Source organism: Uranotaenia lowii, chromosome 3 (genome assembly GCF_029784155.1).
Source record: "Uranotaenia lowii strain MFRU-FL chromosome 3, ASM2978415v1, whole genome shotgun sequence".
NCBI classification, from domain to species: domain Eukaryota; kingdom Metazoa; phylum Arthropoda; class Insecta; order Diptera; family Culicidae; genus Uranotaenia; species Uranotaenia lowii.
The window spans coordinates 158,974,908-158,992,888 of NC_073693.1; the positions used below are offsets into that span (position 1 = coordinate 158,974,908).

Sequence of the window (17,981 nt, forward strand, 5' to 3'; positions counted from 1 at the left end):
TTTAAGCTTGTTTTTTTTTTAAGTTTTTTTGACCCTCATAACAAAAAATTTAAAATTCGAAACAAGAGGTTTATAAATGTTAACGATTTCGATGCCATAAAATACTGCATCTAGTATGACGGATTAGCTTAATGATCTGATGTTCAAATTTAATATTGGATTTTTTACTCGATACCAACATTTAAGGCTGGCAAATGGTGGATAATGTGCAACACGAGGCCCTATCTCAACCTCCCCGTGGTACCGGCTAGGATGCAAGTAAACTAAGCGGAGATCGGGTACCCAACCTCGGTGGATGTTTTGGTCTCATGCAGACTGAGAAGGTGGCCGCACGCGCCTGTTCCCCAGGTCAGGGGCGGCGTGCAACAACAACCGAGCGTCAGTTCTCCAGGTCAGGGGCGGCTCAAACTGCGCCTGTCTCGCAGCGAGCGGCTGAATTTATAAAAATGCGGCTCCCGCCAGCTAAGCCCAAGATGGCAGCTCCATCGCGGGATAGGGACTTAAGGCTAACAACCTTTTGTTCCCGACTTAAAATTGTTACGGAATCCGAAAGAAATGACCGACCTGGAACTTTGGCGACGACTTTTAGCATGAAAACACGGACACGAATTGGAACTTGGAACGTTTTAACCCTTGCCCAACAAGGCAAACTGGAACAACTTGCTAGAGAGGCTAGCCGCCTCAAGCTTGAAATTCTGGGACTGAGCGAAGTCCATTGGCCTAATACTGGAGAACACAAGACACAATCCGGGCATGTCCTGCTTTACTCTGGCATACGAGGAGAACATGCTACTCGGGAACAAGGAGTTGGTTTCCTGTTAAGCCCGCAGGCCTACGCGGCCCTCATTAGATGGGAACCGATAAACGAAAGAATAATCGTAGCCAGATTTAGAACACGGGTTAGAAACCTTACAATGGTCCAGTGTTATGCGCCAACTGACGTTGCCGACTTGCAGGAGAAAGAGCATTTTTACAGTCAACTGAACAGCGCAAGCGTGGTAGAGAAAATTCCGAAGGGTAACATTCAAATCCATTTGGGCGACTTCACCGCAAAGATTGGCTCCGACAATCAGGACCTTGAGCGCATCACGGGGCGCCATGGCCTAGGACAGATGAGCGAAAACGGAGAGCTGTTTGTAGAATTTTGTGGCAACAATAACATGGTGATCGGTAGATCGCTCTTCCCCCATCGACCAGCACATAAGTTCACTTGGGTATCCCGAGATGGCCGAACAGAAAATCAAATTGACCACATCTGCATCAGCCGAAAATGGAGAAGGAGCCCTTTTGATGTCCGCAAAAAACGAAACAATTATTATTTCCACGATTTAGGACCTCTCAGCCAAGCAAAATCGTACTATCTGCTGTCCAATGCAATCCGGACACGAAAAAAGAAAATCCGGATGTGAAGAACCGAGTGAAGAAATCCATAATGGAAAACAAAATGACAGTTGCATGTTGCATGCTCGTTCTCACGCACACCTACATATGGAAAAACTCGAAAATCTAAAGTCGTTTTTTTATTCGAAAGAATCCAGAAGCAAATCTGGAATAAAAAAAAAAACACGGCATAAATAAGTAATTAAGTTAGACGGGTTTAAATCGGCCGTTGGTTCCGCCGCCTCACTCCGTCGCTAGTTCGGGGGAATTTACCACTGGCGAACTTGATCCGACCAACATCACTTCCGTGCCTGGTTCAGCACCCAAGGTGGGGTCAGGTACACTACCACTTACCCGTCAACTGTTCCGCATCTGCCGCTGGTCGCTATCCCAGTATCGCGCCAGCTACATCGCCACGTCGACGCCATCGGACCGAGTTCGACCTCACCAAACCCAAGGTCGGACCATCCCGAGGACGGGTACCAGATGGTAGCCGTAAACAGGTCAGATACCCATTATTGTCACTCATGAGTGTTTTATTTAAAGTGGTGGAATTATAAGCTTGCATTGTGCTCCAGAATATGTATATTTAAGTTAAAGCTAGATGGTGGAGTTGTTTCTTCCTCCTAATATTCCCTGCATTTTGCTTTTTGATCAGTTAGCTTTCTGATCCTAGGTATTGTTTAGGGAATCTCTGGGACGCCTGCCGATTGACTAGTGGCTAATCTTACAAATATTCAGTACATCTCTTATACTTACCTTTCCTTACAGTGAACAACGATCAATGACTTTGTCATCAGAAATAGAATAAATTTGCAACACTCTTCGTTACGATTTTGATTCAATTTATTTATACCATTCTCCAAATACCAATAAATCTGTATTTATCTCTTTGCATCGTAGTTTTTTCTTATCTACATACAATTTTCAAAGTAAACGATGACTTTTTTCTTTCTCCGTTAACGTCGATGCGATTGGAATCATTCGGTTTTCTGTGAAGTTTCCTTTCCGTTTTGTTGGCTTCCACTTTCTATTTACAAATATATTTCGGGGCGGGAAAAAACTTCGACATTGTGCTTTGTTGTTTTCTACCGATGCACCGAGTATACCGAATGGTATGAACATTCAAAAGTCTCGCAACTATAGTAAGTTTGAAGATTTAAATTCTAAATAGTTTCTGTTTCTATCGATAGATGAAAATCGGCATTGCATTTTGTGTTTGTACACCCTGCTCAGGAGTAAACAATCGGCTGCCAATTCGAAACATAACAACTCTATACTTGAAAATAGTAAAACTTAACAATCCATCATCCTTACGAATATAGAAGTGATACAACCTAGAATCAACTTTGCTTCAAGTTGAGAAATATTCCTACAATCTTTTCAGTTTTTTTTTGGCTCGAATCTTCTATTTTGTTTGTCTTTGAGCAGGTTCTTCGAAATTTATTATAAGATTATTTTTTAAAGTTTATTTCCTTTTGCTCTTGTTGAACAGTTTTCAAACAAAACAAATATTTTATGTACATCTTTTTTTTCCTAGTTCACCATTCACATTTTAGTATGTAAATATTTATTTTTTTTGTAGTAGATATGTTATATTCAAAATTTCCACATCTTTTTTTGACCATACATTCCCTTGAGCAGATTTACACCGTTTGATTGTTTACTCATTTTAAGACTCTTGCAATCGAAGCGTAGCAATTTGATTGATAAAGGAAAAATGGAAATCTTCCGAAAAGCGCTTGGTTATTTGAGACAATTTTGAATCCTTTCGCTTGATGTAAGGTGAAAAATTTGATGTCGCTAACAATTGTTAACTTCTTAATTTTTTTTTAATAAAATTAGGAAATAAACGTTCTTATACTAGGTCAATGTTTTAAAACATCAAAATAATCTTAACATAAAAATTTCAAACCTGTGGTTTGTTATTGAATTTTAGAACAGTCGTTTCGAAAACAGCAATTCAATAAATTTAAATATGACATCTTACTTTTTCAAAGCAACCAGAAATTCCGTAGAATTATCCTAAGGAACTTTAAGCTGCTTGAGGTTTCTGCATTCTGATTCTGAATCTTAAGTCTGATTTTTGAAATCAAATTCTGATTCTGAATTCTGATTCTGAATTCTGATTCTGAATTCTGATACTGAATTCTGATTCTGAATTCTGATTCTGAATCTCTAATTCTGAATTCTGAATTCTGATTCTGAATTCTGATTCTGAATTCTGATTCTGAATTCTGATTCTGAATTCTGAATTCTGATTCTGAATTCTGATTCTGAATTCTGATTCTGAATTCTGATTCTGAATTCTGATTCTGAATTCTGATTCTGAATTCTGATTCTGAATTCTGATTCTGAATTCTGATTCTGAATTCTGATTCTGAATTCTGATTCTGAATTCTGATTCTGAATTCTGATTCTGAATTCTGATTCTGAATTCTGATTCTGAATTCTGATTCTGAATTCTGATTCTGAATTCTGATTCTGAATTCTGATTCTGAATTCTGATTCTGAATTCTGATTCTGAATTCTGATTCTGAATTCTGATTCTGAATTCTGATTCTGAATTCTGATTCTGAATTCTGATTCTGAATTCTGATTCTGAATTCTGATTCTGAATTCTGATTCTGAACTCTGATTCTGAATTCTGATTCTGAATTCTGATTCTGAATTCTGATTCTGAATTCTGATTCTGAATTCTGATTCTGAATTCTGATTCTGAATCTGAATTCTGATTCTGAATTCTGATTCTGAATTCTGATTCTGAATTCTGATTCTGAATTCTGATTCTGAATTCTGATTCTGAATTCTGATTCTGAATTCTGATTCTGAATTCTGATTCTGAATTCTGATTCTGAATTCTGATTCTGAATTCTGATTCTGAATTCTGATTCTGAATTCTGATTCTGAATTCTGATTCTGAATTCTGATTCTGAATTCTGATTCTGAATTCTGATTCTGAATTCTGATTCTGAATTCTGATTCTGAATTCTGATTCTGAATTCTGATTCTGAATTCTGATTCTGAATTCTGATTCTGAATTCTGATTCTGAATTCTGATTCTGAATTCTGATTCTGAATTCTGATTCTGAATTCTGATTCTGAATTCTGATTCTGAATTCTGATTCTGAATTCTGATTCTGAATTCTGATTCTGAATTCTGATTCTGAATTCTGATTCTGAATTCTGATTCTGAATTCTGATTCTGAATTCTGATTCTGAATTCTGATTCTGAATTCTGATTCTGAATTCTGATTCTGAATTCTGATTCTGAATTCTGATTCTGAATTCTGATTCTGAATTCTGATTCTGAATTCTGATTCTGAATTCTGATTCTGAATTCTGATTCTGAATTCTGATTCTGAATTCTGATTCTGAATTCTGATTCTGAATTCTGATTCTGAATTCTGATTCTGAATTCTGATTCTGAATCTGAATTCTGATTCTGAATTCTGATTCTGAATTCTGATTCTGAATTCTGATTCTGAATTCTGATTCTGAATTCTGATTCTGAATTCTGATTCTGAATTCTGATTCTGAATTCTGATTCTGAATTCTGATTCTGAATTCTGATTCTGAATTCTGATTCTGAATTCTGATTCTGAATTCTGATTCTGAATTCTGATTCTGAATTCTGATTCTGAATTCTGATTCTGAATTCTGATTCTGAATTCTGATTCTGAATTCTGATTCTGAATTCTGATTCTGAATTCTGATTCTGAATTCTGATTCTGAATTCTGATTCTGAATTCTGATTCTGAATTCTGATTCTGAATTCTGATTCTGAATTCTGATTTTGAATTCTGATTTTGAATTCTGATTCTGAATTCTGATGCTGAATTCTGATTCTGAATTCTGATTCTGAATTCTGATTCTGAATTCTGATTCTGAATTCTGATTCTGAATTCTGATTCTGAATTCTGATTCTGAATTCTGATTCTGAATTCTGATTCTGAATTCTGATTCTGAATTCTGATTCTGAATTCTGATTCTGAATTCTGATTCTGAATTCTGATTCTGAATTCTGATTCTGAATTCTGATTCTGAATTCTGATTCTGAATTCTGATTCTGAATTCTGATTCTGAATTCTGATTCTGAATTCTGATTCTGAATTCTGATTCTGAATTCTGATTCTGAATTCTGATTCTGAATTCTGATTCTGAATTCTGATTCTGAATTCTGATTCTGAATTCTGATTCTGAATTCTGATTCTGAATTCTGATTCTGAATTCTGATTCTGAATTCTGATTCTGAATTCTGATTCTGAATTCTGATTCTGAATTCTGATTCTGAATTCTGATTCTGAATTCTGATTCTGATTTCTGATTCTGAATTCTGATTCTGAATTCTGATTCTGAATTCTGATTCTGAATTCTGATTCTGAATTCTGATTCTGAATTCTGATTCTGAATTCTGATTCTGAATTCTGATTCTGAATTCTGATTCTGAATTCTGATTCTGAATTCTGATTCTGAATTCTGATTCTGAATTCTGATTCTGAATTCTGATTCTGAATTCTGATTCTGAATTCTGATTCTGAATTCTGATTCTGAATTCTGATTCTGAATTCTGATTCTGAATTCTGATTCTGAATTCTGATTCTCATTCTGAGTTCTGATTCTGAATTCTGATTCTGGATTCTGATTCTGAATTCTGATTCTGAATTCTGATTCTGAATTCTGATTCTGAATTCTGATTCTGAATTCTGATTCTGAATTCTGATTCTGAATTCTGATTCTGAATTCTGATTCTGGATTCTGATTCTGAATTCTGATTCTGAATTCTGATTCTGAATTCTGATTCTGAATTCTGATTCTGATTCTGAATTCTGATTCTGAATTCTGATTCTGAATTCTGATTCTGAATTCTGATTCTGAATTCTGATTCTGAATTCTGATTCTGAATTCTGATTCTGAATTCTGATTCTGAATTCTGATTCTGAATTCTGATTCTGAATTCTGATTCTGAATTCTGATTCTGAATTCTGATTCTGAATTCTGATTCTGAATTCTGATTCTGAATTCTGATTCTGAATTCTGATTCTGAATTCTGATTCTGAATTCTGATTCTGAATTCTGATTCTGAATTCTGATTCTGAATTCTGATTCTGAATTCTGATTCTGAATTCTGATTCTGAATTCTGATTCTGAATTCTGATTCTGAATTCTGATTCTGAATTCTGATTCTGAATTCTGAATTCTGATTCTGAATTCTGATTCTGAATTCTGATTCTGAATTCTGATTCTGAATTCTGATTCTGAATTCTGATTCTGAATTCTGATTCTGAATTCTGATTCTGAATTCTGATTCTGAATTCTGATTCTGAGTTCTGATTCTGAATTCTGATTCTGGATTCTGATTCTGAATTCTGATTCTGAATTCTGATTCTGAATTCTGATTCTGAATTCTGATTCTGAATTCTGATTCTGGATTCTGATTCTGAATTCTGATTCTGAATTCTGATTCTGAATTCTGATTCTGAATTCTGATTCTGAATTCTGATTCTGAATTCTGATTCTGAATTCTGATTCTGAATTCTGATTCTGAATTCTGATTCTGAATTCTGATTCTGAATTCTGATTCTGAATTCTGATTCTGAATTCTGATTCTGAATTCTGATTCTGAATTCTGATTCTGAATTCTGATTCTGAATTCTGATTCTGAATTCTGATTCTGAATTCTGATTCTGAATTCTGATTCTGAATTCTGATTCTGAATTCTGATTCTGAATTCTGATTCTGAATTCTGATTCTGAATTCTGATTCTGAATTCTGATTCTGAATTCTGATTCTGAATTCTGATTCTGAATTCTGATTCTGAATTCTGATTCTGAATTCTGATTCTGAATTCTGATTCTGAATTCTGATTCTGAATTCTGATTCTGAATTCTGATTCTGAATTCTGATTCTGAATTCTGATTCTGAATTCTGATTCTGAATTCTGATTCTGAATTCTGATTCTGAATTCTGATTCTGAATTCTGATTCTGAATTCTGATTCTGAATTCTGATTCTGAATTCTGATTCTGAATTCTGATTCTGAATTCTGATTCTGAATTCAGATTCTGAATTCTGATTCTGAATTCTGATTCTGAATTCTGATTCTGAATTCTGATTCTGAATTCTGATTCTGAATTCTGATTCTGAATTCTGATTCTGAATTGTGATTCTGAATTCTGATTCTGAATTCTGATTCTGAATTCTGATTCTGAATTCTGATTCTGAATTCTGATTCTGAATTCTGATTCTGAATTCTGATTCTGAATTCTGATTCTGAATTCTGATTCTGAATTCTGATTCTGAATTCTGATTCTGAATTCTGATTCTGAATTCTGATTCTGAATTCTGATTCTGAATTCTGATTCTGAATTCTGATTCTGAATTCTGATTCTGAATTCTGATTCTGAATTCTGATTCTGAATTCTGATTCTGAATTCTGATTCTGAATTCTGATTCTGAATTCTGATTCTGAATTCTGATTCTGAATTCTGATTCTGGATTCTGATTCTGAATTCTGATTCTGAATTCTGATTCTGAATTCTGATTCTGAATTCTGATTCTGAATTCTGATTCTGAATTCTGATTCTGAATTCTGATTCTGAATTCTGATTCTGAATTCTGATTCTGAATTCTGATTCTGAATTCTGATTCTGAATTCTGATTCTGAATTCTGATTCTGAATTCTGATTCTGAATTCTGATTCTGAATTCTGATTCTGAATTCTGATTCTGAATTCTGATTCTGAATTCTGATTCTGAATTCTGATTCTGAATTCTGATTCTGAATTCTGATTCTGAATTCTGATTCTGAATTCTGATTCTGAATTCTGATTCTGAATTCTGATTCTGAATTCTGATTCTGAATTCTGATTCTGAATTCTGATTCTGAATTCTGATTCTGAATTCTGATTCTGAATTCTGATTCTGAATTCTGATTCTGAATTCTGATTCTGAATTCTGATTCTGAATTCTGATTCTGAATTCTGATTCTGAATTCTGATTCTGAATCTGAATTCTGATTCTGAATTCTGATTCTGAATTCTGATTCTGAATTCTGATTCTGAATTCTGATTCTGAATTCTGATTCTGAATTCTGATTCTGAATTCTGATTCTGAATTCTGATTCTGAATTCTGATTCTGAATTCTGATTCTGAATTCTGATTCTGAATTCTGATTCTGAATTCTGATTCTGAATTCTGATTCTGAATTCTGATTCTGAATTCTGATTCTGAATTCTGATTCTGAATTCTGATTCTGAATTCTGATTCTGAATTCTGATTCTGAATTCTGATTCTGAATTCTGATTCTGAATTCTGATTCTGAATTCTGATTCTGAATTCTGATTCTGAATTCTGATTCTGAATTCTGATTCTGAATTCTGATTCTGAATTCTGATTCTGAATTCTGATTCTGAATTCTGATTCTGAATTCTGATTCTGAATTCTGATTCTGAATTCTGATTCTGAATTCTGATTCTGAATTCTGATTCTGAATTCTGATTCTGAATTCTGATTCTGAATTCTGATTCTGAATTCTGATTCTGAATTCTGATTCTGAATTCTGATTCTGAATTCTGATTCTGAATTCTGATTCTGAATTCTGATTCTGAATTCTGATTCTGAATTCTGATTCTGAATTCTGATTCTGAATTCTGATTCTGAATTCTGATTCTGAATTCTGATTCTGAATTCTGATTCTGAATTCTGATTCTGAATTCTGATTCTGAATTCTGATTCTGAATTCTGATTCTGATTCTGAGTTCTGATTCTGAGTTCTGATTCTGAATTCTGATTCTGGATTCTGATTCTGAATTCTGATTCTGAATTCTGATTCTGAATTCTGATTCTGAATTCTGATTCTGAATTCTGATTCTGAATTCTGATTCTGAATTCTGATTCTGAATTCTGATTCTGAATTCTGATTCTGAATTCTGATTCTGAATTCTGATTCTGAATTCTGATTCTGAATTCTGATTCTGAATTCTGATTCTGAATTCTGATTCTGAATTCTGATTCTGAATTCTGATTCTGAATTCTGATTCTGAATTCTGATTCTGAATTCTGATTCTGAATTCTGATTCTGAATTCTGATTCTGAATTCTGATTCTGAATTCTGATTCTGAATTCTGATTCTGAATTCTGATTCTGAATTCTGATTCTGAATTCTGATTCTGAATTCTGATTCTGAATTCTGATTCTGAATTCTGATTCTGAATTCTGATTCTGAATTCTGATTCTGAATTCTGATTCTGAATTCTGATTCTGAATACTGATTCTGAATTCTGATTCTGAATTCTGATTCTGAATTCTGATTCTGAATTTTGATTCTGAGTTCTGATTCTGAATTCTGATTCTGAATTCTGAATCTGAATTTCCATTCTAAATTCTGAATTTCGATTCTGAAGTCTGAGATTCTGAATTTTGTTTTTAAATTTTCATTCTGAATGCTGAAGATTGTGAACTCTGGTTTACTTATTTGATTTTATTTGTGTCCTCATTGAACTAGTCAATCAAATTTTGGTTTTGTTCATTTAAAAGTTCAATTAAATCCTGATATTCAATCCAAGGAATAGAGATTTGTGAATTCAGTAAAGTTTTGTTTTGTTAAATTCATCTATCAACCCTTCGTTCAGAAGGTTTAATTTGAAATGGATCGCTCCTGATTCCCAATTTTCTAATACGTTCAGTCTGTCAGTCTTCCAAAATCCCTATTCAAGCTTCTAATTAGTTGCCGGTTGTATTAATTTCAAATTTCATAAACCGCACCGAGCACTAATATTTACGATCCGACGCGGTTCATTGATGTGGTTCAAGACCCGCAGCAACTAAAAACGTAAAAAAAAGAAAGCGAGTCAATAGACAAAATAATTTCTCATTATTTCACCTCCCCGCCCGAAATCGAAACCGAAAAACAAAAAGTCAAATTCTCGAATCATAGCCCGAAAAACAAACACAATTTCCACGGAACATTTCCCTCCGTTCAACTCTTTTCTGCTTTTTCTTTCTTTCCTTTTTTTTATCAAACTCATTTCATTATTCTTCCTGACCGCACCGCACAGTTTGGGGTACAAATTTTCCACCTCATCAAGCAATTTCGAGTACGAAAGTCCGAACTACATCCTAGGGCTCACTCGGAATGTTTTTTGGTTCATGTTTCGCATCTGTATGGGTGTGTGTATGTATGCATGTGTTCGATTCGATCAGTTGTTTTTTCTCCAGTTTTCGGGGAAAAACTCTTTTCCACTTTTCCAAGCGCCAGTTCGAGGATTTCACAGTGAAAATTTGCTCCGTGTTTTTTTGTTGCTGTCTTCTCTCCCGTCCAACTGCATTTCTTCTTCTCTATTGGTTTGGTCAAGTCGTGACCGGTCATCATCAAGTCTGTTCCAATTGGTTGGCACGGTTTGGTTTACCCGATGATTATTGGTTTTCTTCTTCATGCTTTTCTTGGTGCTCTTCGGGGTTCGCTATTTTTTTTTTTTGGCGGCCGTCTCACTCCATTAACAAATAACGCGCAACAATCAACTTTGGACTTTGGAACGGGCGAGCGTGTTGCAAATTGTGGTGCTGTTTGCAGCAGGAATGCACGACTCTGGATCGACAAAATTGTGTTCCTGCAAATAAAACACAGTGGGTTGACGTATTATTAGTATGAGGTTCAAATGTAGAGCAACATTTCATCATCTCATAGGAAGAGTTACAACGAAAACAGAATTAACGTAAATTGACATAAAATTGTTTGTAGAAGTGTATAAATGTAAAAAATGACAGATGTTAAGATGTTAAAAAATTTCAACATACTCAAAAAGCGTCTGAATTCGACTATGCACATAAAGTTGGTTGGAGGATGGTAGACAATCAGCAACTCGAGACCTCATACATCCAACCTTCGTGTAGTGGTCATATCTTATCTTACAACTCTGATTCTCAACCTACCCAATCCCCCGCGCAATCTTAGCGGAGAACAGGTTCAACCCCGGTGGATGCTTTGGTTGCATGCTAACAGAGTTAAGGGGTTCCGTATGGGTCTGTTCTCCATGTCAGGGACGGCGTGCGGAGTGCATCAACGCCCTGGTGGTGTTCGGGGTTCAAAACAGTAACATTACGACCGTCCTCCTGCGAGATAGTGGGGTTAGCTGCGGGCCTTGCGAACCCGTGGCTACAAAAAACACAAGCAGCGAACAACAAACAACAAATTTCGGATGGAAATCGGCAAAAACCCACGTGACGAAAAGGGACTAGCGATTGGAAACTTGGGACATGGAACTGCCGATCTCTAAATTTTGTGGGCAGTACCCACATGCTCTCCAACGAATTGAAGAGCCGCAAAGTCGTCTCCGTAGCGCTGCAGGAGGTATGCTGGAAGGGCTCCACGGTACGAACGTACCCAGATGGTCGTGCCATCTACCAGAGCTGCGGCAACACACACGAGCACGGAACAGCTTTTATAGTGCTGGGGAAGATGTGAAAGCGCGTGATCAGGTGGTGGCTGAACATTCCACGAATGTGCCAGTTGAGAATCAAGGGCCGGTTCTTCAACATCAGCATCATCAACGTGCACAGCCCTCACCTCGGAAGTACCGGTGACGACAAAGACGAATTTTACGCGCAGCTGGAGCGTGAATACGACCGTTTCCCAAAACATGATATCAAGATCGTCATCGGGGATTTTAATGCTCAGGTCGGCCAGGAGGAGGAATTCAAACAGACAATTGGAAGATTCAGTGCGCACCAGCTGACCTTAAGAAAACGGCCTCAGACTAATAGATTTCGCTGCCTCCAAACGCAAACGGTACGTAGTACCTTTTTCCAGCATAGCCTCCCACACAAGTACACCTGGAGATCACCGTTCCAAACGCAATCACAGATCGACCACGTTTTGATTGATAGCCGGCACTTCTCGGACATCAACGACTTCAAATCCTGTCGAGGCGCCAACATCGAGTAAGACCACTATCTGGTAATGGTGAAGATGCGCCCGAAACTCTCCGTTGTGAACAATATACCTGACGCCCGCCTCGGTTAAATATCGCATGACTAAAGCTACCTGAGGTCGCAGCAGAATACGGGCAATCGTTCGAAGCAGCACTGCCGGCAGAGAGCGAGCTTAACGAAGCTCGTCTCGAAGACTGTTGGAATACCATCAAGACAGCCATCATCAGTGTTGCGGAGAACGTCATCGTGCATGTGGAAGGAGCAGCTCGAGGAGCTGAAGCAGCTGCATTATTTCCAGGAAACACGAGAATTCTATCAGAAGCTCAACGCATCCCGCAAAGGCTTCGTACCGCAAGCCGAAATGTAACTAACGGTATGAGGACGGAGGCATTTTGACGGACAATCTTGAGGTGAATAAAAGGTGAAAGCAGCACTTCGATGACACATGCAGGAGACCAATACGGTGGGGGAAGGTTCATCGCTGGCGTAGCCACCGACGAAGAGGAGTCACCCCCAACGATGAGTGAAGTTAAGGAAGCTATACACCAGCTGAAGTCGGCTGGGAAGGATGACAACGCTGCTGAACTCATCAAAATGGGCCCGGACAAGTTGGCCGATTGCCTACACCGGTTGATGTTCCGGATCTGGGACATAGAACAGCTATCGTAGGAGTGGAAGGAGGGGGTAATATGATCCATCTACAAGAAGGGCTATAAATTGGACTGTGAGAACTACCAAGGGATCAATGTCCTAAATGCCGCCTACAAAGTGTTGTACTGAATCCTACTCCGCCGCTAAACGCCACAAGCAAACAGATTTGTGAGAAATTATCAGGCCGGCTTCATGGAAGGACGGTCAACGACGGACCAGATCTTCACATTACGGCAAATCCTCCAAAAATGCCGTGAACACCAGGTCCATACGCACCATATATTTCTCGATTTCAAAGGCGCATACGACACGATCGATAGTGACGAGCTATGGAAAATCATGGACGAGAACGGCTTTTCCGAGAAGCTGACCGGACTGATCAAGGCGACGATGGAGGAACGCAATGCTGTGTGCGGATTTCGGTCGAATTGTCGAGTCAATTCGAATCGCACAGGGAGCTTCGACAAGGCGATGGTCTACCCTGCATGATGTTCAATGTGGTGCTTGAAGGTGTTATTCAACGATGGGCGGAATGCGGGGTACGATTCTAAAAACGGATCCAGTCAACTTATCTACTTTGTCAATAACATTGGTATAGTTGGTCACTCGTCGAGTGACGAGTGTTAGGGCCATCCTTGGCGGCTTGCAGGACAACGGAGTGTGGAGGCGAAGGATGAACCATGAGCTCACGCGACTCTACGACGAACCCAGTATCCAGAAGGTGGTGAAGGCTGGTCGGATACGCTAGGGCAGGACTTGTAGCGAGAATGTCGGACGACTGTCCGGCAAAACAGGTGTTCGCTGCCAATCCGGTAGGAATGAGATGAGCAGAGGCGCAACGAGCGAGGTGGTGAGACCAAGTTGAGCGTGATGGGTCAAGTGTGGGATGTCCGAGAAATTGGAGAACGGTTGCCGTGAACCGAGTTATTTTAGGAATTATGTTCACCAAGTTATTTCGTGAGACGGAATTGTTTTACTTTTAAACTTTGATTTTGATTTTTGGTTTTGATCATCGGACTTTTCTATGGGTTTCATTGAATGATATTTGTGGGTGATTTATTTCGGACGAAATTAAAACTGCTGTTTTTTTTTACGTTTCGGCCTAATGAGCGTCAGCCATCTTCAGAAAACTGTATTGGCGCAGTTTGGCAGGTAAACGGTGGATAATGTGCAACACGAGACCCCATAGTGGTCATAAAGTCTGCTTCATTTAATATTGGAACACAAACAATTGCGTGTAGTTCAGTCATTTATTAACGAATTCATAATTTGTTTTTCATACAAATGTAGCATTTTCTTTACTCTTTCATAAAAAAAAATTAAAAAAAATTATTCATTGCTGTTTCGAAGAAATTCTCGTACTTTTCCCGTAATACGGCACATTAGGCGGCGCACACCCTTTTCGTCCACCGTTTTGGCGATTTGATTCCACCAGTTCTTCATTTGAGTCATGTTCCTAACAAGTTTTCCCTTTGCCTTAAGCCTCCGCTTCGTGATTGCCCAGTATTTCTCTATCGGCCGGAACTGGGGGCAGTTTGGGGGGTTGAGGTCCTTCGGTATTACGCTGACCCCGTTCGTTGCGTACCATTTCATAACCGTTTTGCTGTAATGGCAGCTTGCGAGGTCCGGCCAAAACATTACTGGACGGTCGTGGGCACGAATAAACGGCAGAATCCGTTTCTGTAGGCACTCTTGTTTGTAGACTTCTGATGTCATTGTCTTGTCAGTGAGAAAGACTTTGGTTTTCTGTCCACTGCACTGCATATCCCCTGCCAAATCATGTACTAGCGGGCGAATTTATCCGCAAACACGAACTTAAATTTTGCAGGTACATCCCCCCGAGCGTAGGTCTCATCGTCCATCAGAATACATCCGTCGAACTTGGTCAGCACTTGGTCGTACAGCTTTCGAGCACGGATTCTGGCCACATTGTTCTGCTTCAGCGTCCGATTTGGCTGTTTGCTGGCTCGGAATGACCTTATCCCTTCCCGGAGACGAATTCGTCGCACCGTACTGTGAGCGGCCTGGAACTTATTGGCCAAATCGCGGTCTGAAAGATTGGGATTCCTCTTGACGGCCTTGATGACTTTCCCACGCAGTTTCCGGTCGACAGTTCCACTCCGACGCTTCGAATGCGGCTTCCGAGCCGTCGTCAATGTTTCCTTGTACTGCTTGATAACACGCCATATGGTATTTCTGGGCATTTTAAGCTGTTTAGCTAGCTTCGATGCCGACAACAATGGATTTTCAAAAAAACTGTGCACAATTTGATCTCTCCGTTCGGCTTCCATGGCGGTTGTTTACAAAATGCTATCGTTTGGTGTTATGACATAAATACATGGTGAAAGGTAATGAATTTCCCGACACGTGGGTGAAAAAAGTTTCCAAATCCGTCCACTAGGAGCGCCACAATGAGCAAAAGAATTTGTTCCAATATTAAATGAAGCAGACTTTATATGTTAAGGTGCTATTTTTCAGTACTTATTCTTCATTATTCATCTGACTCAGTAATCAACAAATCGAATCGGAAAGTTGAAATCTCGAGTTTAAGAAACCGTCGAGAAGGATTAATTGTGAATGGGTACAATTTTTTTATTGCATAGATGGAAAATACAAAATTTTGGACAAATAATCTTCGATTGTATCAGAGCGGCTCCTTATCCATACGTATATACACCCAGAAAATTGTGCCTATTTATATTATTTAATTATTGATGATTTTCGATTGAGGCAATTCTATTGTTCGTTTCAGAATTAGAGGCAATTAAAAAAACATAATACCGAATTACCGAACCAGGTTTAAGGAAGTTATTTGGTCCATTCCATGTTTGGAAAAACTTTTTTAACAATTTTGGTAATACTCAATTATTAGAATGATTGTAGCCCGTTTACCCAAAAACTTTTGCCCCGAATGATATTTCGCCAGAATGACAAATACCTGAAATCAAATCCCAGAAGGAACCTTTACACAGAATTTCAAATAAATTCAATTGTATTAAATATTCTAGGAAATGATCCCTCTGGCGTAAATCATTATTGGAAATGATTCTTTCTGGTGATAAAATTTCTGAAAAATAGTTTGTCTGGGAAAAAAAAATCTGGGAAATTGTTCTTTCTGGTGATTGAAATTCTGGGGATTTTTCAGGATGGGTAAATGTTTTCAGGTAAATGGAGTACAACCGTTTGAATTTTAGCAGACAAACTATATATCGCCGTGCTTTGCACAAGTTAACGTTAAATTTGCAACCAATATTTTTTTCCATGCAGTGGTTTACAAGATAAAGTCTCTTTGAGGAAGAATGACCCGAACGAGTTTAACTCTTATCAAAAATAAATAAATAAAGCCTTCAACTCCGTTGGGTCACATCAGGCGACATTTCTGCGTATTCAAAATTCTTTACGGTAAAGATTTTTGCACTGTTGAAGGACAGAATTCGATGAAATTTTGTGAAAATAATTATTATGAAATTATGGTTTATTATGAAACTCGTTGTTTTTGTTTTTTTAAAGTCATTATTTGATTGTTTAACAAGCGATCTATTTTCGTTGAGTTACATTACACGATATTTTTGCAACAGGGGTTTGCTCCAGATGTGACGCAACGAAAAAGTTTCAAACATGTAAACAATTAAAATAAATAAATAAACAAACAATCTAAATTTATCGATCTTTTCGATTCAACGATGGATGCACGAACATTATTTTAACTGATGATCTGCTGAACTTTTTTGAAAAGACAAACGTCGTTTTCATTTAACGAAATTTATATTCCCTAAAAAATTTATATTCCCTACAATTTGAGGGTAAACTTTTTAAGTTAATTTAATTTTAATTCATCGTTCAACGTTTCGCTTCACCGTGCTAAGGAAATTGCATCAGGCTCGATTGACCAAATTTACAAATGGATCCTCTCTTCTGGCAGCGCTGGTTTTTGATCGACCGTCTCGTTTTATTGTCCCGCAGTTTTATTGAAATTTATAGTAGTAATACGTATTTTTTAATCCGTGATGAGTTTAAGTGGCGTTATTTAGTGTTCAGTGTGCAAAACCGTACTATGATTTTCTACTTTGGATTGTCCTAAATGTGTTAAAATTGAATTTTCCTCTGTGCTAAAATACATAAAAAAAAAACATACCCCAAGCGTTCGTGTGGTGAGCTGTGTATTGAAAGTCACTTCTCTAGGTTGGTGAGTAAAGTGAACTTTTCTTTCTTATTACTTTTCACAACTAACATTCTCAAGAGTATATTGCACAGCAGCAAATCGTTGACCAAGCATATATCTCAACCATATCTGCATGCGTCCACCGTTTGTCGGTCTATCTGAGTGAAAAAAAACTGCCGCTGTTCAACTTCTTGTGGTTCTATCATTTGCTCAGCTGTTAGTAAATCTCGTCGCTGAGCGGTGTAGTATTTGGCCAACCTCGGGGCACTTGCAAGTAGTGCGAAAGTGTGTGTCTCTGTTATTAGCGCACTTCAAAGGGTTGTGTTTCTTGCACTTGCTAGCTTGTTAGTGAATCTCGATCGCTAGCGGTGAAGATTAGGCAAACGCAGCCAGCGCACATGAGTAGGTACGAAAGTATTGTTGCTTCCGTTAGTAGCACACATTGTTGGAACTAGCGTTTGCTGGTTTTCATGGTGACTCGTCACTTGTATTCTTGATAGTCGTACACAGTGCAACATAAACTTGAAAATTGTTCTTTTTGGAAAGCAATGATTTTAACTTTCGATTTTATTAGATTTTTTTTTTATTGTGCGTTTAATATGTAATCAATTTTCTTTTATTTCAACGCTTTTAAATTGAATTATCTTCATCTCCGTACACACACATAATTTAGGTTTGTCTTTGTCCTTAAAATTTTATTTGTTTTGCGATTTTGACATTGAACCCTTTTGAAAAACGCTTTTTAATTAAATATTTCTCATCTCCGTACATACAAATAATTTAAGATAGCTTATGATTTTTTTTTTAATTTAATTTCTTTTTCCTCTTTTCATAACACTTTTTCTTTGAAATATTTAT

The 17,981-nt window shown here is 37.6% G+C and overlaps 1 protein-coding gene and 1 pseudogene across 2 annotated transcripts in view; both read right to left on the minus strand.

The window, feature by feature from the left end:
• LOC129752776 (septin-interacting protein 1-like) overlaps positions 1 to 17,981 on the minus strand; it is an 85,317-nt pseudogene that overhangs the window by 53,894 nt on the left and 13,442 nt on the right.
• Positions 9,824 to 17,981, minus strand: part of LOC129755136 (uncharacterized) — an 824,173-nt gene continuing 816,015 nt past the window's right edge. For both annotated transcript variants that reach the window (XM_055751488.1, XM_055751489.1), the window contains exon 20: positions 9,824 to 10,989. The gene's annotated coding sequence lies outside the window, so the exon portion shown is untranslated. The remainder of the gene's footprint in view (positions 10,990 to 17,981) is intronic.